Source organism: Chiloscyllium plagiosum, chromosome 35, assembly GCF_004010195.1.
Source record: "Chiloscyllium plagiosum isolate BGI_BamShark_2017 chromosome 35, ASM401019v2, whole genome shotgun sequence".
Taxonomy (NCBI): Eukaryota; Metazoa; Chordata; class Chondrichthyes; order Orectolobiformes; family Hemiscylliidae; genus Chiloscyllium; species Chiloscyllium plagiosum.
Genome location: NC_057744.1, coordinates 17,481,361 through 17,505,141, shown reverse-complemented (window position 1 = coordinate 17,505,141; position 23,781 = coordinate 17,481,361). Strand labels below are relative to the sequence as shown.

The window sequence follows — 23,781 nt, the reverse complement described above, 5'->3', positions numbered from 1 at the left end:
GAAGCGTTGATTCTCCTGCTACTTGGATGCTGCCTGACCTGCTGGGCTTTTCCAGAAACACACTCTTGATGCTGATCGCCAGCATCTGCAGACCTCACTTTCTCCCAGATTTATAATGGATATTGGTAAACTACCTTCCCCAGAAATACAAATGGTGAAGTCAATGAAAGGAAGGGAAGAGTCAATGATGGACCAGGTTGTTGGTGAGATGATGGAAATTGCAAGCAAAACAAATGATTTTTTCTGATTTTGAACAAGAACAAGCAGTCCTGAAGGCATCGTCAATGTATCAGAGAAAGAGATGCGGAGAGGGTTTTTAATAGGACTGAACCAAGGAACGTTCCATGTGGCCCAGAAACAGACAGATATAGCTGAGACCCGTGCAGTCCCCATGGCCACACCTTTGACTTGGAGAAAATGAGATGAATTAACGGAGATGTTCAAAATGAAATCTAGCTCATCCAAGCGATGGATGGTTGTGATGGACTGAGACTTTGTGGGTATCTGTTCAAGGAAGAAGCAGAGAGAGACTTCAAATGATCCTTATTGAGGGGTCAGTCGTGGAAATACATCATTGGTAAAGAGGAGGTGGCTAGGGCCAGAAAACTGGCAAGAATGGTAATAATGTAAAGTGTCAGAAGAATCACAAATGTATTTGAGAAGACATTGAAGAAAAGGGGAGAAATAGAGACAAGGCAGGAAGAAATAAATTCCGTGATGCAGAACTATGCTGAAATGATCTATCTGTCAAGGAAGTCCTGCTTTTGGATTTTGAGAAGGAGGTAGATATGCATGATTGGAGGACAGTAAGATGGGAAGTTTTGGCGAAGAGATCTCCCAATGAGGTCTGTGACAGCACTGAAAACATCAGCTTGATGTTCAACGAAGGAGTCATAATCCAGAGGAAGATCAGGGGAAGTGACTGGGAATTGCCACTTAGCCTCTGCTGGGTAGAGGTCAGCATGCCAGACAACAACCACATCTCCCTTATTGATGGGTTTGATAACAGGGTTGCACTTGCATGTGAGAAAAAGGAGTGCAACAAGTTCAGAATGAGTCAGATGAGTGTCGGTGGGGGGATCAGAGAAATTAAGGCGAACAATTTCAATTCAGTTGTTCCCCCAGAAGAGGTCAAGTATTGGAAAAAGGTCAGATGGGGCAGAAATCTCGCGGCATCTCCTTAAATGTTAGAAATCACACAACACCAGGTTATAATCCAACAGGTTTATTTGGAAGTGCAGCTTCTTCATCACTCTCTGTCTTCATTTTTCTCATTCTCTCAGTCCCTCCCTCTGTCGGTCTCTCTCATTTTCTCCTTGCACTTTCTCTCACTTTTTCTCCCTGACCCCTTTGCTCTGTTCCAGTGACTGGGGAAGCAGCGTTGGGAAGACTTGGACTCAGTGCCACAGGATGTTGTACAGTTAATGCAGTGGGATCCATCTCTCCCCCGGGTTTTACCCCCCACTGTTATCCAAACTGGGAGAGGGGGGAATGAAGTAACATTCTCATTGACAGTGTGCCCCAGGATGGCTGCATACTGGGATCTTGCTGTGAACTGCAGTGGCCAGTCAAACGGCCAGTTAGTCCTCCAGCTAAAGGATGGTGAGTCTTCTAGGGGAGGGGAGAGGGATAATTGGACAGTGATCATGCCCCTGAGTTCCTGAGGAGGAGAGCAGTCGGTGGGGATGGGGAAGAAGAAACCAAGAGAGGGTGGAGTATTTGATGGGGGTGGGGGTGGAGTGGGGAGGGACGGGCTATTGTAGGAGAGAGGGAGATACGGATGGGGACAGCATGGGACACAGAGTGTGAGACAGGGTGGAGGAGTGGTCTCCAATGAAGAGTAGTCAATGAGGCTATTCAGGGGCAAATCCTGAGGGGAGGGGACAGGATCAGGATCATTTAATGAGGAGCCCAAAAGGACGCCTTCTGTGACATGAGGCTTCTGTAACTCTGGCACTGGGATCTTGCTGTGCATTAAAACAGTCAGACACAGACCAGTCAGTCCACACAGACTCATTTACCTCTACCCTAGGTAATGGGGCTCAGCACAGCATTTGAATAAGGAAATCATTCACGGGGCGGGGGGCACATTTGGTGAAGCAAATATTTGGAACAGCAAAACATTTGAGGTAGGGCATAAATTTGGGAGGGGTAATATTTTGGGGGGACGCAAGGAGTTAGGAGGTCATGTTGTGGTTGTACAGGACTGTTAAGCCACTGTGTGTAATTCTGGTCTCCCTGCTGTAGAAAGGATGTTGTGAAACTTCAAAGGCTCATAAAAGATTTACAAGAATATCGCTAGGATTGGAGAGTTTGAGCTGTAGTGAGAGAATGAATTGGTTGGGTCTATTTTCCCTGGAGCATCAGAGGTTGAGGGGTGACCTTATAGAGGTAAAAAAAAATCATGAGAGGCATGGATAGGGTGAATAACTAAGGGTCTTTTCCCAGGGGTGGGACAGTCCAAAACTAGAGGGCACAGGTTCCAGGTTATATGAGAAAGACTTATAAGGGACCTAAGGGCCAACGTTTTCATGCAGAGGATGGTATGTGTATGGAATGAGCTGCCAGAGGAAGTGGTGGAGGCTGGTACAATGACAATGTTTAAAAAGGGTCTGGATGGGAATATGAAAAGAAAGGGTTTGCAAGGATATGGGCCAAAGTGCTGGAAAACAGGACTAGATTAATTTAGGATATCTGGCAGGCATGGACAAGTTGGACCAAACGGTCTGTTTATGTGCAGTACAACTATGAGTCTATATGGTAACTATCTGACTAGATACATGATGAAAGAGCAGCACTCTGTCAGCTATTGGACTATAACCTGGTGTTGTGTGATGTTTAGTTTTGTCCACTCCAGTCCAACACTGGCACCTCCACATCATGGCTCCCATCTCCTTAAATGAACAGCCCTTTATATTAAAACTGTGCACCTTAAATTCTCCAACCCGGTAAAATTTCCTCTCAAAAGCATCCTTGTCAAGTCCCTTCAATATCTTAATGCTTCAGTAAGATCTCCTTTCACTCAATTGTGTGTAAATTCCGAGTGGTGCTGGAAAAGCACAACAGGTCAGGCAGCATCCGAGGAGCAGAAAAATCGACGTTTCGGACAAAAGCCCTTCATCAGGAATAGGCGTATTCCTGATGAAGGGCTTTTGCCCGAAACGTCGATTTTCCTGCTCCTCGGATGCTGCCTGACCTGTTGTGCTTTTCCAGCACCACTCTAGTCTAAACTCTGGTTTCCAGCATCTGCAGTCCTCACTTTTGCCCAGTGTGTAAATTCAACCTGCTCAATCTTTCCTCACAACATAATGACTTCATACCAGGAATCAAGCAAATGAATCTTCTTTGAGTGGTCTCCAAAACAAACATATCCACTCTTAGGTTGAGAGTGTGGTGCTGGAAAAGCACAGCATGTCAGGCAGCATCCGAGGAGCAGGAGAGTTGATGTTTCGGGCATAAGCAATTCATCAGGGCTATGCCGGAAACGTTGATTCTCCTGTTTCTCAGATGCTGCCTGACCTGCTGTGCTTTTCCAGCACCACACTCCTAACTCTGATCTCCAGCATCTGCACGCCACACTTTCTACCGTATCCATTTTAAAATTGACTCATACAGAATGAAAGCATCCAGGTAAGTGAAAGCAGATGATTCATTTATTCTTTTATGGGATGTGGTTTCATTCGCATGGCCAGCATTTGTTGTCCGTCTCTATTTTTCTTGAACTCAGTGTTTTGCCACATCAAGTCTGAGGGCAGTTAAGAGTCAACCAGATTTTTTCACTCTAGAGTCACATGTAGGTCAGACCACATAAGAAAGGGAGATTTCCCCCTCAAAAGTGCATTAAGCTGGTCAGAGAAAGAGGGAAATTAGATTAAGAATTAGACAATTGGGTTGGGTGGTTGATGGGTCAGGAAGAAGGGTGGGGGATTACAAATGGGATGGCATGGGTGGCCAACAGCAGTACGCACTCCTTGAGTGAGTAGGAGGACAATGTATACTGCTCACAGCACTACATTCCATTACACTTACCTTGAAATCTCACCTTGCTCCTTATGGTCTAAGCTACACTGTGGGTGAGCTTTGTGGGAAGGGAAGAGTGTTTGAAAAGCAGAAGAAAATGGGCAGTTTTATGTCATCAACATGTATTTTTAGGAACTTGGGGAAGGAGCAGGTAGCCTGCTGGTAATTGAGGGTAAGTGTCAAGTGGCTGTAAGCAAAGCTAAGCCAAGATAGACAGAATGAGGAGCAGAGTAACATACACATGTTCATAGCAATGATCATGCAGAAGAAGCAAACCAAGGCCAAGAAGAGTTCAGATCTCATACAAAAATCAATCATCTCTCCAAGAAAGTACAAACATATGTGGAGGGCAAACAATGTCTTCCAGAAAAGTGATAGGCATGAAAAAAGAATACATTCAAACAGAGAATCTAAAGATAAATCCTTGAAATGTTCAGTTCATTCCATTGTGCACAATATTCACTAACCAACCTCTGTTGAATTTTTTTTTAACAAAATGTGTGCTATATCACAGTGAAAGCTTTTAACCCGAAATTTCATGAGACAAGATATAAGAGCTTGTGACAGTAATGACAATATAACTGAGAGCTCATAGCGAGGTTGGAGTGCACGTTCTTTATGAAAATGCAATTGCTAGCGTGGGCATGTTCTGCTCCTGTCTGCAGGACACCACTTTACTCTGCAAACAGTGTGTTACTGGCAGCAGAAAAGAGGATAAAACACAATAATACCAAGAAAGCAATCTTGTTTTTGCATCTGCAGCTAAAACCAAAAAGGAAAAGACAGAGTAGAGACAAAAAGTGCAGTCAATACCAAATAACTGCTGACAATTCGATTCACACTGGTGCTCACTTTAGTCTCATTTCCAGGGAGGAATGTATGTCTTTGGTGAAAGAGAAGGTGATTTACTGCTTATTCCTTCAGAGGGAAACTGCGGTGGTGTCAAAGTTGTACATTGAATGGAGTGCCTAGATGCGATGTGTATAAAAAGGTCACCACCATTTCTTTGCTTTGTGGGCACTGTAGGTGGCAGCAAGGAGAAGAGACTGCTCATATAGACACAGCTAGCAAGATTTCTGAATGAAAACTATAAAATATCACTGATATAGCACAGTACCATTTTTGAACAGCATATTTCCCTTTAAGTTATTAAAGAAAGATGCAATCAGTGCAAAAGTTCAGTATAAAATACATCATTGTTGTTTCACTTCAAATTAGTTTTTGTTTTTAGACATAATCTGAAAGCAAAGTCTTCTGACAAGGTATCATATTGGTCTTAAAATATTAATTCTGTTTCTCTCTCTCTCTCCTCTGATGTTGCTAGACCTGCTGAGTTTCTCCAACACTTTCCATTTACATTATGAATTAAGTAAACTCTTCTAATATGTCCTATAGGGCTGCAGGAGGTTACATAGATCAGAAGAGGACAGCCTATGAGAATTTTGTATCTGAGACATTGGATGATCGGATATGAACATCTGCAGATACAGCAGAGTTCTGGAAAATTTGAAGCTGATGTAGATTGGGGAATAATTATCCTGATCTGGAGCTGACAAAGGAAATGAGAAGTGTTAAGAATCAGGCCAAGGCCTAAGGATGTAGGTAATGTGATGAAGTTCAAATTAGACATTCTTTATATACTCTTGGTGAATCATTTTGGAAAAACTAAATCAGGAGAGATAGTTAAAATAAAACAATGAAGTGTTAAGTGCAGGAACAGAGTGATCTGAGACTTCATTCATGCAGATCATGAAGGTGGCATGGAAAATTATACAAAATGTATTTGAGATCTCTGGTTTCACAGAGAGAGTAAGTTAAAATTAACTTTTCTAAAATACTGTTCAGACCTGAGCTAGAATTATGTATCAGTTCTGGACATCATACATTAGAAAGGATGCCAAAGCCTTTGAGAAACTAAAGAGGAGATTTATCAGAATGATACCAGGAATGTACCTGGAAAGGCTGGAGAAATTGGGATTGCTGTCCTTGGAGAATGATACCAGGAATGTATCTGGAAAGGCTGGAGAAATTGGGATTGCTGTCCTTGGAGTAAAAGAGATTTGAAGAAGAAGTATTGGAGATATTTAAAACAGTGACAATAGATTGTAAGAAACTCTTCCCCATGGCATAAGTGTCAATAACTAGAGAATGCAGAATGAAGATGGAGACATAGAGTCATACAGCACAGAACCACTTGGTCTAATTCATTCATGCCAGCTAAGTTACTCAACCAATCCCTTAGGTTTGACATATATCCCTCCGAAATGTTCCTATTCACGTACCTGTCCAAATCTCTTTTAAATGTTGTGATTGTATCTACATCTACCACTTCTTCTGGCAGTTCATTCCACATATGAACCTCCCTCTATGTGAAAATGTTACCCCTCAGTCCTTTTTAAATCCTTCTCTTCTTCCTTTAACAATTTGCCCTATAGTTTTGAACTCCCCCACCTTTGGAAGAAGACCTTTGCAATGCACCTTATCTGTGCCCCTCAAAATTTTATAAACCTCTATGAGGTCACCCCTCAACTTCCTACACTAGAGTGAAAAAAGCCCCATCTTCTCCTTATACTGAAACCCTCCAGCAACATTCTTGCAAATCTTTTCTGGACTTTCTCCAAGGAGAAATGTGTTTACTCAGCTCATGTTTATGACGTGAAATGTCTGGATGAGTGGTGAAAGCAGCTTCAGTAGTAACTTCCAAAAGGGAATTGGATATGTACTAAGAATTATAACATTGTGGACAGCCATCAGCAACAAGTTAGATCAATTGTCATCTCATTCAATAAATTGGTAAAGTTGTTAATTGCTGTTAAAGCATGGATAGGGTAAATAGACAAATTCTTTTCCCTGGGATGGGGGAGTCCAGAACTAAAAGGCGTAGGTTTAGGGTGAGAGGGGAAAGATTTAAAAGTGACCTAAGGGGCAACTTTTTCAAGCAGAGGATGGTGTGTGTATGGAATGAGCAGCTAGAGGAAGTGGTAGAGGCTGGTACAATTACAACATTTAAGAGACATTTGGGTGGATATATGGATAGGTAGAGTTTAGAGGGATATGAGCCAAGTGCTGGCAAATGGGACTAGATTAATTTGAGATATCTAGTCAGCATGGGTGAGTTAAACCGAAGGGTCTGTTTCCGTGCTGTGCATCTCTATGACTCTCAACGGACTCCTCCAATGCCATTTTGCTGTATAATTCTTTGATTAATGCTGGCAATGTGAAACCAATGGAGTATTCCCTTCTCTAAAGCAATTGAGAAATGAAATGCAGATGAACCTCTTATGTGTTTATGTCATATCTTACAGTTAGTATGCAGTATACCTTTACGAGTAATATTCATGATTTCACAATTCTAACATGACATGTAGCCTGATGGCATTAAGATCTCAGACCATCTTAAGTGGTACCACTTGAAGCATGACATGCCAAAGGAAACATACTACTGTTTGGAACTGAATAGTTTAATATTAGTTCAGTCACTGGAGTGCCTGTTACCATAGTACGTATATTCATAGAGTCATACAGCATGGATACAGACCCTTCGGTCCAACCAGTCCCTGTCGAACATAATCCCAAACTAAATTATCTCACCTACCTGTTCCTGGCCCATACCCCTCCAAATTTTTCTTATGTATGTACTTACCCAAATGCCTTTTATGTACATACAAGGGGCTATAATAAACATCTGCCTAATCTTTTACTACAATGGTACCTGTCTCTCATTTTACAGCAGCTAACATTAGTATTGTTTCATCAGGTACATATACTCTATAGGACTTAAAGCACAATGGCAGATTAATGCTCATTTTAATATTTCAACGTGTGAATTAGGAGCAAGAGTAGGCCACTTGTCCTTAGAAGCTGTTTCATCATTCAACAAGATCATGGCTGATCTGACCACTGCAAATTCTTTCATCCTCCAAACCTCTTGTCCTCACGTCTCCACTAAAGAAAACATCCTTTCCTCAGGCACTCTTTCAGCATCTCACAAAGTCTTACATGTTTCAAGTAATAAAATCATTCATGTAGCGTATAGTCCATTAATAATGTTCTATGCAGTATCTTCAGGAACTTGCAGAAGTTCGTTCGTAGTTTTTAAAGTAGAAATAATAATGAGTTATTAAAGTGTAGATAAGACAGGATCTTCCTGCTATTGTACAGTTGCTGCTGAATGTGGAAACACAGATGTTACAATGCAAGATGACTGGCTCCATAAACTGTACTATTATGGTACCTCACCCAAGTCTCTTCATTCAAATATATTGAAAGGCAAGATATTTTTACACTTAAGTCAGAGATAGGTACTAGGGTCCCCAAAAAATATTTGGGCTTGGCCATTTCAGTTTATGTACTCATTTTTATTGATTTGGATATTCTTAATTGTAGCCAAGTACGATTTTTGCGACTGAAAAATATTTTTTACCAGTACAAAATCTCATTCCTTCAGATTTGAATTATTGCTTAAGGTAAAAAAAGGAAAATTATGCAAATAATTTTTGAAACGTTTTAGCATTCCCTTTTATCACTCACTGTTAATTCCATGTTTTTATTTCTTTCCTTTTATTTTGTGATCTGTATTTGACATTAATTTCACTATTCTAATGGTCACTTGCTGATTCAGACCAATTACGAAAGGACCTATATAGAGCTGTTTGATCTGTTTGCACTGCTGAAGATGCTCTGTCGAGGCCATTGCACTTTTTGTCCTTCAAGTTTACATTGGGTTATAGTGCAATTCTAGAGGAAATCTATGGATAAATGCAAGCTTCATGCATAACTGATACCATTTGTTTGCAGTTGAGAGCAAAATCTAGTACACGGTTTGTCATAGAAATATTCGGACACCTCAACTATGATAGTTTGAATTATGTTGGGCTAAAGAAATTACAATAAAATATTATTACAAATTTTACTCCAAAAAATGTAGTTTAGCACTTTGGTAGTTGAAAAATTTAGATGTAAGTGTTAACAAGGTTGTGTGGAGCTTAGAAAATTAAACTCCATAAGTCAAGAATTTACATGCTGCCAAAATTATTAAATAGATGCATAAAATGGGATACATATTTATATATTTTCTTGCTGGTATAGTTAAGATACGCATACATTTTCTGCACAGTGCCTAGTTTTCCTAATTAAGGTGACAATATTTTCTCCTATTGCTAAGAGCATTGTATTTTGAAATACAAACAGTGGTTGCCTTAGCTCTGACTACAATTTCCAGTGTTAAAAAGGCTTTTTGTGTAATGCTGTGGCTCAATTATTTTTGTTTGAATGGACACAACCAAGCCAGCTGTCTATGCCATACAAAAAACCAATTAAATGTATTGAGTAAAGAAAAAATGTATCACAATAAAATAGACTTTGCTCAGACTGTCACATATTTAGTCAAACTGGGATGACTCTGAACAAAAAAACTAAGACATGCACTCATATGGTGTTTTTCATGATCATTGGACAACTCAAATATGAATGTGGTACTTCTGAATTGTAGCCACTGTGGTCACGTCGAAAGCATGGTCGGAGAATGGTGCCAATTTGAGTACAGCGAATCTCCACAAAGAGCAGTACAACAACGATGAGATAATTTTATTATTGTGATGTTAATCGAACGATAAATATTAGCCAGAATGCCAAGGATAACTCTGTTTTCCTTCTTTGAAGTAGTGCCATGGGATCTCTTACATCCTTCAAAGCAGGCAAATGGGCTTTTAGTTTAATGTCTCACCCAAAAGACAGCAGCTTGAACAGTTCAACATCCCCTCAGTACTGTGCTGAAGTGCCAGCTTTGATGTTGTGCTAAAGCCATGGACAGGGAATTGAATTCAAACCTGGTGATTTCAGAGGTACGTGTGCTACCAACTGATTTACAATTGACACAAAAACAACAGCATTGACCATGTCCACCTGAGCATACCTGTGTTTCCTTTTAAATACTAACTATCATTACTGCACATTAATTAAACTTGACATGATCCCGTCCAAATGAAACAGACTCACTCGGACAAGGCTTGGATTTAAATATTAAAGAATGATGATATGTTACATAAACGTTACTTCAATTGCCTTGCAATCTTTAGGGTAATCACTGATTTTACAGGGTAGAGACAGATATGTGAATTCTACTGGTGGGTGAATCCAGACTGAAGGCAGACTTTGTTATATGATGGATCCTCACCACAGTCATCACAGTGAAAGACACATCAAGCTGATTTGCTGCCATTATCCTGTTTTAGGGTTTGGATCTAAAGGACCTTACTGTTGTAGAGTGGTTGAGGAAAACCACTTGGTAGTCTGATGAAAGAGACTTTTGACTTCAACAAGATGTATGTTTTGTACATCAGCACCAGGCTGACACTGGCATGATAGAAATTGCTACTGAGATTGCAGCTGACCTCACTGGTTGGTTTATCTCCTTGAAAATCCAGCACTGTTCTCCCATCCAACTCCATGTGACATCATTATATTGGTGGGTTAAAGACTCACCTGAGTATTAACCCTTTCAGAGCAAAATACCTTATATGACCGACAAGCTTAACATGAGAGCTGGGCAATTTATAAATGAAACCAGAAAGCACTTTACTGCATAAAAAAAAGTATAACAATTTGGAACTCTTCTTCCTCCACCTTTCACTGTGACAAATAAAAATTCAGTTTGATTACCTGTTCTATCCTGGAGTAGATTTATATCTGCATGTAAAGTGGTATAATGTCCGGTTTACATATATTTTTAATATTGTTTGTTTTATATTTTAAGTTAGTAACATGCATCTGTCTCTCTGAAGTTAATGATTAACGTGTATGTATTTTGGTAACGAGTGATTTATATCCAAACAGCTTGTGAAGCAGCCTAATGGGTTTTGGGTTATTTTAGGATTTTATAAACTACCAAGCTGACAATTGTACCTCAAAGCTTGTGTCAGATGTTTGTGGACTGGATTTTTTTTTAAGCTTAAGGAAAAGATCCATATTGGAGAGAAAGACTTTTTTGTTTTTAGTTATTTTTTATTCTGGGCAGTAGCTGAAGTTATGGAAATGCAGACAGTACTTTAAAGTAAGGAGTTTAATGATATCCCAGTCTGGAAGTGTTGGGATAAACCCTTGAATAATATTTGAAGCTGAGTTCATTTAAAATCAGATCTATTATAACCCCAGAAATAAGCTACGGAGGTTTCAGTCCAGTAGTTAAAGCAACAGTTCCCTTAAAAACCACTGAGAATTAGAGAAAGAGATTCTGATGTAAGTACTGTACAACAGCTGCTATTGGGCACTGTATAAGGAATGCTGTTTTGCTTTTGAAACTTGTAAGGGAGTGTTTTGTTATTAGAAGAATTCTATTTATACTGTATGTTTTAAACTCTTTGAAGTTCTTTTATAAGTAAATGCTTTTTTTCATTTTATGTTCAATTATTTTGCTTAATAAACTTCTGTTTTATTGTTTAAACAAAATCTGGAATAGTGCATGCTTCTGTCTCAGTAAGAGGTCATTTTATAAAAACAAGACATATCAAAACAAAACATGATCTTTCAAGCCAGATTTCAATCTGGGATCTGATTTATACAGTAATAAAACTAATTGGCTTTAAAATAAATGGTATCAAAGGATATAGAACATAGACAAGTAAATTAGGCTAAGGTAAAGATCAGTTGTGATGTAACAGAATTGTGATACAGGCTTAAGGAACTGAATGGCCTATATCTGCTCCTCACTGCTCATATTCATAAAAGAAAAATTGACGCTCATTCCCATGAGTAGACAAATGATGCTCAGCCAACTAGAATATCATCTGCATGAACAGTTATTGTCATTCATTGCAGCATTCGGCTGATGAAGACTGAAGGTCTATCAATTGAATTCTTATTCTGTAACTGCACAATACAATGCCCAATGGGAATATTTGTCAAAGGGACTTGACGTTATCTTGGTTAGCAACCATCCAGACCCTCATTGCAGGCTGGCACTGGACCAGCTTGTTATAAAGTCTTGCAAACTGCTCATAGTCTATCATTGTAGCATTATTCCAATGCCAAATCAGGCTGAATCTCTGTCGTAAGGAATTATATTTTCTCCTCTCTCTGGAACATTCCTCTTCTGTTTGGAGCAAAACATCAGAAGTGACCCACTGAGAATGAACACACAAAATTATTTCTCCAATCATCAATTCAAACATTGAACTATCACAAAATTACACTGAGTTCATTTAGACCATGCTCTGAACCAAGCCATGCTGTTGTTTATACTATGCATGAGCAGTCATCTTAAATTGCACTGTTCCCATATAGCATTCCTCAATTGTCCAACTGAATATTTATTCAATCATAACATTTAGGTATTATTTGCTGTCCTTCCTGAATTGCTCTTCAGAAAGTTGTGATGATGAACTGCACTCTGGCATCACTGGATTCCATGGAGAGTAGATCCATCAAGATGATGCTTGGAAGGGAGTACCTAATTTTAATGTAGCAGTGATGTCACCATGATGTAGCTCCAGGTCAGGATGGTGTGTGGTTTGGAGGAGAACATTCAACGTATGATGTTCCCGTGAATCTGCTGCCTTTATTCTTCTTGGTGGTGGAGGTCATATCTTTGTAAGGTGCTGTGGAAGGAGCCATACAAGGTGCTACAGTGTAACTTACAGATCGTGTACACTGCAGCCACTGTTCATCTGAGGTAAAGGGAGTAAATGTTGAAAGGTGATATATGCAGTGCTAAACAAGTGGACTCCTTTACTGTGGATGGCTTCTTCAGTGTTCTCAGTACTGCGATCATCCAGGATCATCTGACTTGTGTCTTACAGATGGTGAACAGGCTCTGGGGAATCAGGAATTGAGTCACATGCTGCTGGATTTCTAGTCTCTAACTGGTGAGCCCAGATCAGTTTCTTGTCAGTGATAACCGTCAGAATGTTCATAGTATAAATTTGAACATCTCACCTCCTAACTTCAAATCCAAATCTTTGATCTGCGCAGTGTGTAGAAATATTTTCAGGAGAGACCTAATAGGTCACATCTAAATGTTCAAATTTATACTTGAAACTAAACTGACAGCTACAGTAAGGAATTCTGAGCATAAAATTAGGTTGACAGGTGATAATAATGAGGAGAAAGTGAGGACTGCAGATGCTGGACAGTCAGAGTCAAATAGTATAGGAACTTTGCTGATAGCACTCCTCCATAACCTAACCAGGCTTGCAAATAAATGGATTGGGTTTTGACTCTTGGAAGTTTTCACCATGTGGAGCAAGGAGTGGGTTAACCCATTGCAGAATTGAGTTGCAAGGTACATTAAAACACAGGCTTTAAAGAGAATGAAACATTGGCTGTTTGACTTCTGGATTATTTGTCAGTGGAAAATACAATTTGGCTGATGAGGGGAGGGTGCCCTCGGGAGCCTGACCATACAAGACCCAAGTCTTTCCTGTCAGCTCTGGAAGAGTTCTGATTCTTTCTGGCCCCACCAAGAAAAACATTATAAAAACATTATGTGGACTTCTTCTGTCTCTGATCTTTTCCCCCTATTAACTTGGTTTGGCATGAAGCCCAAGGCTTTGTTAGAGGTCTCCAGATTTAGTTTTTAATTGACTACCAATGCAGTCCTTGCTGACTGCTTGGCTCACAGGTAAATATCACAGACCATCAGCACTAAGTAAATCCCAAGCAGGTCAGTAGCATGGTGATATTTAACAACCTGTCCATCCTGTAGAGCAGATTTATGAGATATGTGTTTGCTATGTGGGTCTGATTTGAATTCCCAGCTTGAAAGTGATTCCAACCTTCATGTTTGTTGCTTCTAATTACTTGCTTTTCATCTCAATCTTTAAGAAGAGTCACCTTTACTTAGAGGATCCCAAAAGATGTTAAGCTATTTGATCTAAAATCAGTTAGGTTCACTACTTTGTGAAAACATGTGTATGTTTTTGGAATGAAGCCATTTCAGTCAAATTCTGAGATGCGTTTCCTAAATAGACTGGCTTGAGCTTTGCAAACCAGAACTTGTGGCAACATAGTTAAAGAAATAGAGGTTATAATTAGCCCTGAAGTAATGAAAAATACTATTTAAGAACACATTAATTCCACGTTCCGAGAATCTGCAAGATGAACATGAACTTCCAGATGTGGTATTGTAAATAAAAAAACATTAAGGAAAATATATGAGAGGACATTTGGGACAGAGCTGTAAATGATCAAAGGCACATTTGAGTGACTATGCAAAAGAAAATGACAAACAGGTTTAAATGATAATTTGTTTAACTATGACATCTTCATGCTTCAATCAAATATTACTTATATATTCAATTTTCGAGATCAAGCAAATAGGAATAGGTTCCCTTGACAACAAATCTCCAGGTGTCCATTTTAAAATTACTTTTGTCTTTATAGAGCCTCACTCATAATAATCTCATGGGGAATATACAATCAACACATTCTCATAATCGATCAGACTGTGGCCACCAAGTAATCCTCAGCTTTCTTTTTGCTAGAGGCACAGTAAAGCAAAAAAATCATTTTTTCACAAATTCTAATAAATTCCCTGCATACAGTGACAGGCACGGCTCAGTTTGCACTCTAGCCTCTAAGTCAAAAGGTTGTGGGTGCAACTCCAATGTATCTTAACATAAAAATCTGGGCTGACACTCAAACACAGTACAAAGGGAGTTTTCCATTTCAAAGGTGCTGTATTTTGGATGAAATGTTGAATTGGGGTCCTGTCCTCTCGCGGAAATCTGTAAGATCCCTGTTTTCAAGGAAGGGTCGGAGGGATTAGTCCCCATGTTCTGGCCAATATTTTTCCTTCAAACAACATCAGATCATAATTCATTTGGTCATCATCACTTTGCTGGGTTTTTTGAGGATGTATTTGTTGTACTCAAACTGGCAGCTATATTTTAAAAAATGGCTATACTCCAGAATGTACTTCTCTGACTGTATACCGCTTGGGGATCACAAGAGGTTGTGAAGGATGCTTTATAGGTGCACGTCTTATTTCTTCTAAGTTACAAATTGAACAGAATTAGAAGTCACGTGTTATCATTTTGTAGTCCAATAGGTTTCCTTGAATTTACAAGCTTTCATTGCCCTGCTCCTTTGTCAAGTGGAGTTAGGCCATTCAGCCCCTCCATCCTGTCCCACCATTCAACAGGATCATGATTGATCTTCGCCAGGCCTCAACTCCTCTTTCCTATTAGCTAATTGTAACCTTCAACTTCCTGATATTTCAAAAATCTAGCAACTTCCTCTTAAAACATTTAATCTCCTCAATTCTTTGTGTAGAGAATTCCAGACAGTAACTACCTTGTAGAGGAGAAACAATTCCAGTTTTAAGTGATTACCCCTTTATTCTGTAACCATGCCATCTCGTTTAAGATTATCCCACAAACGGAAACAGCTTTTCAACATCTACCCTATCACTACCCCTCATAACTTTGCATGTTTCAGTAAGATCACCTCACAATCTTCAAAAATCTAATGAATAAAGGGCTAACCTGCATTGTTGCTCTGGGTGTTTCGATCTATCAAACCAGAAATCAACCTAGTAAATCTCTATTCAACTGCCTGCACTGCCAGCATATCCTTTCTTAAATACAGGGACCATGCAGTTCTTTCAAAGTGGCCTCACCAAAACCCTAGAAAGTTGTAATAAAATCTCCCTACTTTGAACTCCAACCCCCTTGTAAGAGGCTAGCTACTCCACACATGCTCAAACTCAACTCATCAATGGTTACTAGTATTGTAAATAATATCCCTTTAAAATGATGAGGCATCTGACTTTGTTACTATAATTGCACAGAACAATCCGAGCTTGCAATAGGACCAAAATGATATGACATTCAATAAAAGATCATTTGCATTGCCCTGGATGGGCTGCACTCTAACTTTGCGAAAGTGAGAACTACAGATGCTGGAGATCAGAGTTGGTTGGAGTGCTGCTGGAAAAGCACAGCAGGTCAGGCAGCATCTGAAGAACAAGAAAATTGATGTTTCAGGCAAAAGCCCTTCATCAGGAATCCTGATGAAGGGCTTTTGCCCGAAACGTCGATTTTCTTGTTCTTCAGATGCTGCCTAACCTACTGTGCTTTTCCAACACCACTCCAATCTTGACTGCATTCTAAGCTTTGGCATTCAACAATTGCAACTTTATGGCACATCCCTGACCCACTTACCCCATGCAGCTGTACTGCCATGCTACACAAAGGCAACTATCATTGAAATATTGTGCACAGGAACAGGCACCCAGCTGTCAGAGTGAACCAGGCTGCATTTCAGGATTGCTCTGCTCCTGACTAAGCACTCACTCTTTTAGCACCTACCTGGATGCTCAGAGTATCCTTGCCTTGTCTTTTAACAAAGCCAAATGCAGCTTCTTATTGTTTTCAGCAGTGATCAGTGAAGCAGGTGAACATGTTGCTATCAGACACCACATTATATCAATCTCACTCCAGCAACATGTGCCAGTAGACACTGGGACCAACACATTGCATGTGCTGCAAGCAAATGGCCATATCTGAAAGTCCAAGTGCAGTATTCCTCAGTCACACCAAGGGAGATGCTCTTCCATCAGGGGTTTCAACACAAGGGCATCCTCCAATATCAGTCCCGATGCTTGGGTCTGTTCATTTAGCTGCTAGGGGCAGTCAGAATTAGGATCCTCTCCTCATAGGAGTTGATGAGATGAATCTGTCTCATTCTTTTCTGACCCATTGTGGGCTACCCTCAATATGGAATGAGAAGAAGGTATAGAAAGAGGGTGACATAGCTGTCAGTACTGGTGTTAGTGGGGGAAAGGAGGTGAGGTGCAGCGAGAGAGTTGGTAGGCAGGGGAGAAGGTATACAGAACCAGTTGAGTCAGGAATTTGCAGTGAATGGTTAAGACCAAGTGAGAGAATATGTGGCATGAATTGAGTTAAAAATCATATAACACTAGGTTATAATCCAAAAGGTTTATTTGGAAGCTAGTGCTTCCAAATAAACCTGTTGGACTATAACCTGGTGTTGTGTGATTTTTAACTTTGCCCACCACAGTCCAACACTGACATCTCCAAATAATTGCATAAATTGGTGAGAGTGATAGATCATGGTGGGAGTTGAAACTTTATTGCTGGAACAGCACAGCAGGTCAGGCAGCATCCAGGGAACAGGAGATTCGACGTTTCGGGCACAGGCCCTTCTCCTGAAGAAGGGCCTGTGCCCGAAACGTCGAATCTCCTGTTCCCTGGATGCTGCCTGACCTGCTGTGCTGTTCCAGCAATAAAGTTTCAACTTTGATCTCCAGCATCTGCAGACCTCACTTTCTCCTCGAAGATCATGGTGGGAGGCAGGTGCTATAGCTGAGAGAGAGTGAACGTGAGGTGGCAGAGAGAAGATGATAACACTTACTTTGGTGGAGTACAGTTGGTCATTGATCTTCTTTCTCCAGATGGCTGAGACTGCACTGGTCCAGCTGGCATCCTCTGAGCAGGGTGGCAGAGTCTGGTGTTGTGGCCTCCTCTGCAGTCCTGGGGAAGAGGACCATCGGCACCATCACATCAACCAAGACCTCGAGGATCCTGTCTGAAGAGTGGGACACTAAATTACCCTGATGTGCCATGTCACAAACCAGACAGGACAGCTCCAGACAGACAGTGGTTGGTATACAGAGGGCTTTTAAAGTTGGCGCTGGTGCCAGGAACACTAGTTTGTTTCAGGAAATCCCAAAGGGTGGAAAGGACCTTCAGCCACAGCCAAGGAGAAACTCAAGCTCGCATCAAGATTCTGCATTTTGGAAAAGCAAATCAGAACAGGACTTATACACTTAATGATAAGGTCCTGGGAAGTGTTGCTGAACGAAAAGACCTTGGAGTGCAGGTTCACAGTTCCTTGAAAGTAGAGTCACAGGTAGATTGGATAGTGAAGAAGGCGTTTGGGATGCTATCATTTATTGGTCAGAGCATTGAGTACAGGAGTTGGGAGGTCATATTGCAGCTGTACAGGACATTTCTTAGGCCACTTTTGGAATATTGTATGCAATTCTGTTCTACTTCCCTCCGGAAGGATGTTCTGAGACTTGAAAGGGTTCAGAAAAGATGTTTGCCTGGATTGGAGGATTTGAGCTATAAGGAGAGGCTGAATAGACTGGGGCTGTTTACCCTGGAGCATTGGAGGCTGAGGGGTGACCTTACTTGGGTTTATAAAAGCATGAGGGAAATGGATAGGATAAATAAACAAAGTCTTTTCCCTGGGGTCGGAGAGACTAGAACTATAGGGCATAGGTTTAGGGTGAGAGGGAAAAGGTATAAAAGGGAGCTAAGGGGCAACGTTTTCACACAGACACTGGTGCATGTATGAAATGTGCTGCCAGAGGAAGTGGTGGAAGCTGGTACAAATACAGCATTTAAAAGGCATCTGACAGGGTATATGAATAGGAAGGGTTTGGAGGGATATGGGCCAAGTGTTGGCAAATAGGACTAGATTAGGTTATGATATCTGGTCAGCATGGACAAGTTGGACTGAAGGGTCTGTTTCCGTGCTGTACATCTCCATGACTCTATAACTCTAAACGAAAGGGGAACAATAGGGGTTGGTTGGTAGTTAAGGAGACAGATCTGGGGCAAAAGTTTGGGCCTCATGAAGGGAAAACTCTCCAGGAATCTCGCCAAAATTGACACTTAGTCCAAATGTGGCAAAACTTAGCCCCCAAGATTTTTTTTCAATATGCAAAATAATCTTCACCTCAAAGAAATTTGGTTGTTCTCAACTATCAAAATCTTCTCCAAATTTGAAGAGGTTTAGATTAAGTGCTGTATTTAACAGAAGCATTTACCTCAAAGATCATTGTCATGTAAATACATGACTATTTTGCTATATCCTTTTTCTAAAATTTCTGATACATGTTTTATTCATCAGTACATCCCTATGCTCATAGTAATTGATATTTAAACCACTGCTGTGTTACTGGGAGTTTTAATCTTAAATCCCAAGGTGTCAATTCCACTTGCATCTCATGATACCTGGAGCACTGATACTGGAAAGTCAGCACAACAACCCATGAAACATTAATACTCCTTTACACTTGCGTGCAGACAACATTCCAACTGCAATTCCCTCAGGATTGTTTCCTGAAGAGGTGTAGTCTCTTTTTCTCATCTCTAAACAACAAAATCTAATGTATCTAATGTACTGGGATCCTGCTGCAATAAAATAGCATTGAGATATTAATGCATAATGGTGCATTCATGTAATTATTCAAACATGGCATCTGATAAAAGGGACTGCTGTTGCTAGCTGCTCCAGTGTCTGAAGGAACATGATGCAGCACAACACACTCAACATCACACTTTTTTAAACATTATTCTTTGGATGTTCTCAGTCAGTTTAAAATAGCTGCTGCAGTTACCCATGTGACACACAACATTTCAGGAAATTGTTATGGCCTGGCAAGGAGAGGTCGTAGCTCCTGTCTTTTTTCACCTCTCAATTGGTAAGAGCATGTTTGGAAGTTTGCATGCAATTCTGGTCTCCTTCCTATCAGAAAGATATTGTGAAACTTGAAAGGGTTCAGAAATGATTTACAAGGATGTTGCCAGGGTTGGAGCATTTGAGCTATAGGAAGAGGCTGAACAGGCTGGGGCTGTTTTCCCTGGACCATCAGAGGCTGAGGGGTGACCTTATAGAGGTTCATAAAATCATGACGGGCATGGATAGGATAAATAGCCAAAGTCTTTTCTCTGGGGTGGGGGAGTCCAGAACTAGAGGGTATGGGTTTAGGGTGAGATAGGAAGAGGCTGAACAGGCTGGGGCTGTTTTCCCTGGACCATCAGAGGCTGAGGGGTGACCTTATAGAGGTTCATAAAATCAATAGGATAAATAGACAAAGTCTTTTCTCTGGGGTGGGGGAGTCCAGAACTAGAGGGTATGGGTTTAGGGTGAGGGGAAAGATATAAAAGAGACCTAAGGGGCAACTTTTTTCATGCAGAGGGTGGTACGTGTATGGAATGAGCTGCCAGAAGAAGTGGTGGAGGCTGGTAAAATTGCAACATTTAAAAGGCATCTGGATAGGTATATGAATAGGAAGGGTTTGGAGGGATATGAGCTAGGTGCTGGCAGGTGAGACTAGATTGGGTTGGGATACCTGGTCAGCATGGACAGGTTGCTATACATCTCTATGACTCTATGACTTTGTGTTTTAATTTTTAAATTCTTTTTTAGTACCTAGTTACCAACTTCATTTAAACTTAGTTGACCAGATCAATAATTGAGGAGAGATAATTCCAATGGTGTTTCTTTCCCACTGAAAGAGTTTTATTACCTACTACACCCATTTTGCATTAACAAAACGACAATCCAATACAGAGAATGAGCTTATAAAGAAGTGAAGGGGAAGAATGTCTAGTACAGGCAGCGAGATAGAGGTGAGTGCAGTTATAAGTCATGACAGTCCCATGGACTGCAAGAATAAGAAGACCCAAATAGCTTCCTAGCTGCTGTCTGGTTACTTTTGCTATGGGAACGTTTACAGATCTTCCATTCTCAGTCAACAATGACTCCTCACAAGTGCTCACTTCTGCAATTATGACCGAGATTGAATGAGGGAGATGGAAGAACTTCCAGCATTCTTGATGTTATCAGTCCATGTTACACTCTGTCTTTTTTTTTGTTCAAAACTTGATATTTATACACCATTCCTCTATAGATTCTGGTGTCTATACCATTGTTTTATTTGAAGCTGGATAGTTATGGATCAGCTTTCATATTTTAGTATGTGTTGTTATCATGCAAGAGTGAGTAAAATAAACAATGCAAATTTACCACTGCCTGACTGAGGTTCCATACTTTTTAATTCAAATGGTTATTCTAAGGCAGTTGGTATTGCATATCCCACATGGGTGACCTGGGCTTGTCAGGTAATCACAGCAGCTATTTCATGTCACAGTTTCCCTTTTCAGAACTATTTTTAGTTCACGAAAGAGTCAGGTGTTATAGTCAAATGATGAAATTTGAATATTTAAATCTCATTTTTCACTCCAATCACAACAAAATAGGAGGAAATAACACTCAGCTTGTCTGGTGGCATCGTTAGACAGAGAAACAGAGTTAACACTTTCACATCTGTGACCTCTCATCAAAATTCAAAGTAGCAGCCTAAGAGTAGGGCAAGTATATTTGAAGGTGATTGTGGCTCAGACTTCCTTTGTGTTTGCATCCTTCTTGGGTGGAGGAAGTGACTTTTGAGACATCTACTGTTCAGTTATCCATTGATCCAAAAACAAAAATGAATATAGATTTTTATGACAAAAGTTGGGATGTTTATTTGAGCCAGCGCAATGGAGATTTGACAGACCGATTCCTGTGAATTCCATGACTGACTTAAGAAGAGGGAGTGGATTGGTCAAGACTTGAAGGTGCTGGTGTTGGACTGGAGCAGACAAAGTTAAAAATCACACAGCATCAGGTTATAGTCCAACAGGTTTATTTGGAAGCACTAGCTTTCAGAGTGCTGATTCTTCATCAAGTGGTTGTGGAAGCAACATTCCAAAAGCTAGCTTTTCTCAATGAACCTGTTGGATTATAATCTGGTGTTGTGCGATTTTTAACTAAATTGGTGAAGACTGTATTCATTTCAGTTTCGAAAAATTGATGATAGGGGAATCTAATAGACTCCCATAAAAGGATATTCCTAATTGAATAGAATTTATTGTCACATGTACTGAGGCACAGTGAAAAGCTTTGTCTTGCAAGCAATACAGGCAGATCACAGAGTTAAGTAGCATAGATAGCAAATAATAGGTAAACAGCAGCAAAAACGAAAACACAGGTACAGGCGAATATGAAGAGTTTGTGAGTCTATTCCGTATTCTAACAACAGTATGGTAGAAACTATTACGAAACCGGCTGGTGCGTGTGTTCAAGCTTCTGTACCTTCTCCCTAATGGTAGAGGTTGTAGAAAAACATTGCCAGGGTGGGGTGGATCTTTGAGAATGCTGGCGGCCTTTCCTTGACAACAGGTCTGGTCAATGGATTCTATAGATGGGAGGTTGGCCTTTGTGATTGTCCAAGCCGAGTTCACCACTCTCTGTGACTATCTCTTGGTACAGTTGCCATACCAGGTAGTGATACATCCAGACAGAATGCTTTCAATGGTGCGCCCATAAATGTTGGCAAGGATATTCGCTGTCATGCCAACTTTCCTCAGCTGCCTGAGGAAGAAGAGACGTTGTTGGGCCTTTGTAACCAGTGCGTCCACATGAAGAGTCCAAGAAAGCTTGTTGTGGATGACCACTCCCAGGAGCTTGATACTCTCCACTCGTTCCACCACTGTGCTGTTAACGTGTAGGGGGGCATGAGTAACATCCAGCCAAAAGTCAATAATGAGTTCTTTGGTTTTGAGAGCTATGTTGTTCTCAGTTCATCATTTTTCTGGGTCTTCCACTTCCTATCTGTAGTCTGTTTCATCGTCATCTGAGATTTGACCGACTATGGTGTGTCATCAGTGAACTTGTAAATGGCATTAGTCTGGTATCCAGTGAGTACAGTAGGGGGTTGAGTACGCATCCCTGGGGACTCCAGTGTTGAGTGTTAGCGAGGATGAAATATTATCCCCAATCTTTACTGATGGTGGCCTGTGGGTCAGGAAACTGAGGATCCAGTTGCAGAGAGTGGGGCTTAGTCCAAGATCACTAAATTTAGTAATCAGTCTTGAGGAGATAGTAGAGTTGAAGGCTGAAATGTAGTCAATGAGTAGGATTCTTACGTAACTGTTTTTGCTGTCAAGATATTCTAGAGAGGAGTGAAGGGCAGGTGATATGGTATCTGACATATCGATTGTGGACTCCATAACCAGGGCTCTCAGTTTAAAGTTATAGAGTAGTCTGTTTCGATCTGAGATGAGGATAAATTTATTCACCCAGATAGAGGTAAGCCTTTGGAATTCTCTGCCACAGAAAATGTTCAAGAGTAAAGCATTGAATGTTTTCAAAAAGGAATTTATTCTTAGGGCTGAAGAAATCAAAGGGTTTATAGACAATAGACAATAGGTGCAGAAGGCGGCCATTCTGCCCTTCAAGCCTGCACCACCATTCAATATGATCATGGCTGATCATCCTGAATCAGTATCCTGTTCCTGCCTTTCTCCACTATCCTGGAGAGCTCTATCCAACTCTTTCTTAAATGAATCCAGAGACTGGACCTCCACTGCCCTCTGGGGCAGAGCATTCCACACAGCCACCACTCTCTGAGTGAAGAAGTTTCTCCTCATCTCTGTCCTAAATGGTCTACCCCATATTTTTAAGCTGTGTCCGCTGGTTCGGCACTCACCCATCAGCGGAAACATGTTTCCTGCCTTCAGAGTGTCCAATCCTTTGAGACATAAGATTATTAATCAGATCCCCTCTGTCTTCTAAACTCAAGCGTATACAAGCCCAGTCACTCCAGTCTTTCAGTGTAAGGTAATCCCGCCATTCCAGGAATTGACCTCGTGAACCTACGCTGCACTCCCTCAATAGCCAGAATGTCTTTCCTCAAATTTGAAGACCAGAACTGCGCACAATACTCCAGGTGTGGTCTCACCAGGGCCCTATACAGCTGCAGAAGCACCTCTTTGCTTCTATACTCAATTCCTCTTGTTATGAAGGCCAGCAAGCTATTAGCCTTCTTCACTACCTGCTGTACCGGCATGGTTACCTTCATTGACTGGTGTACAAGAACACCCAGATCTCGCTGTACTGCCCCTTTACCTAAATTGATTCCACTGAGGTAGTAATCTGCCTTCCTGTTCTTGCCACCAAAATGGA

At 40.8% G+C, this 23,781-nt stretch overlaps 1 long non-coding RNA gene across 1 annotated transcript in view; it reads right to left on the bottom strand.

Moving 5' to 3' along the window:
* Positions 1-11,450: 11,450 nt before the first annotated feature.
* The window catches only part of LOC122540515, a 54,704-nt gene continuing 42,373 nt past the window's right edge, over positions 11,451-23,781 (bottom strand). The window contains exons 2-3 of the long non-coding RNA XR_006309336.1: positions 17,392-17,565; positions 11,451-12,140 (exon numbers count right to left, since the gene is read on the bottom strand). This is a non-coding gene — a long non-coding RNA (uncharacterized LOC122540515). The remainder of the gene's footprint in view (positions 12,141-17,391; positions 17,566-23,781) is intronic.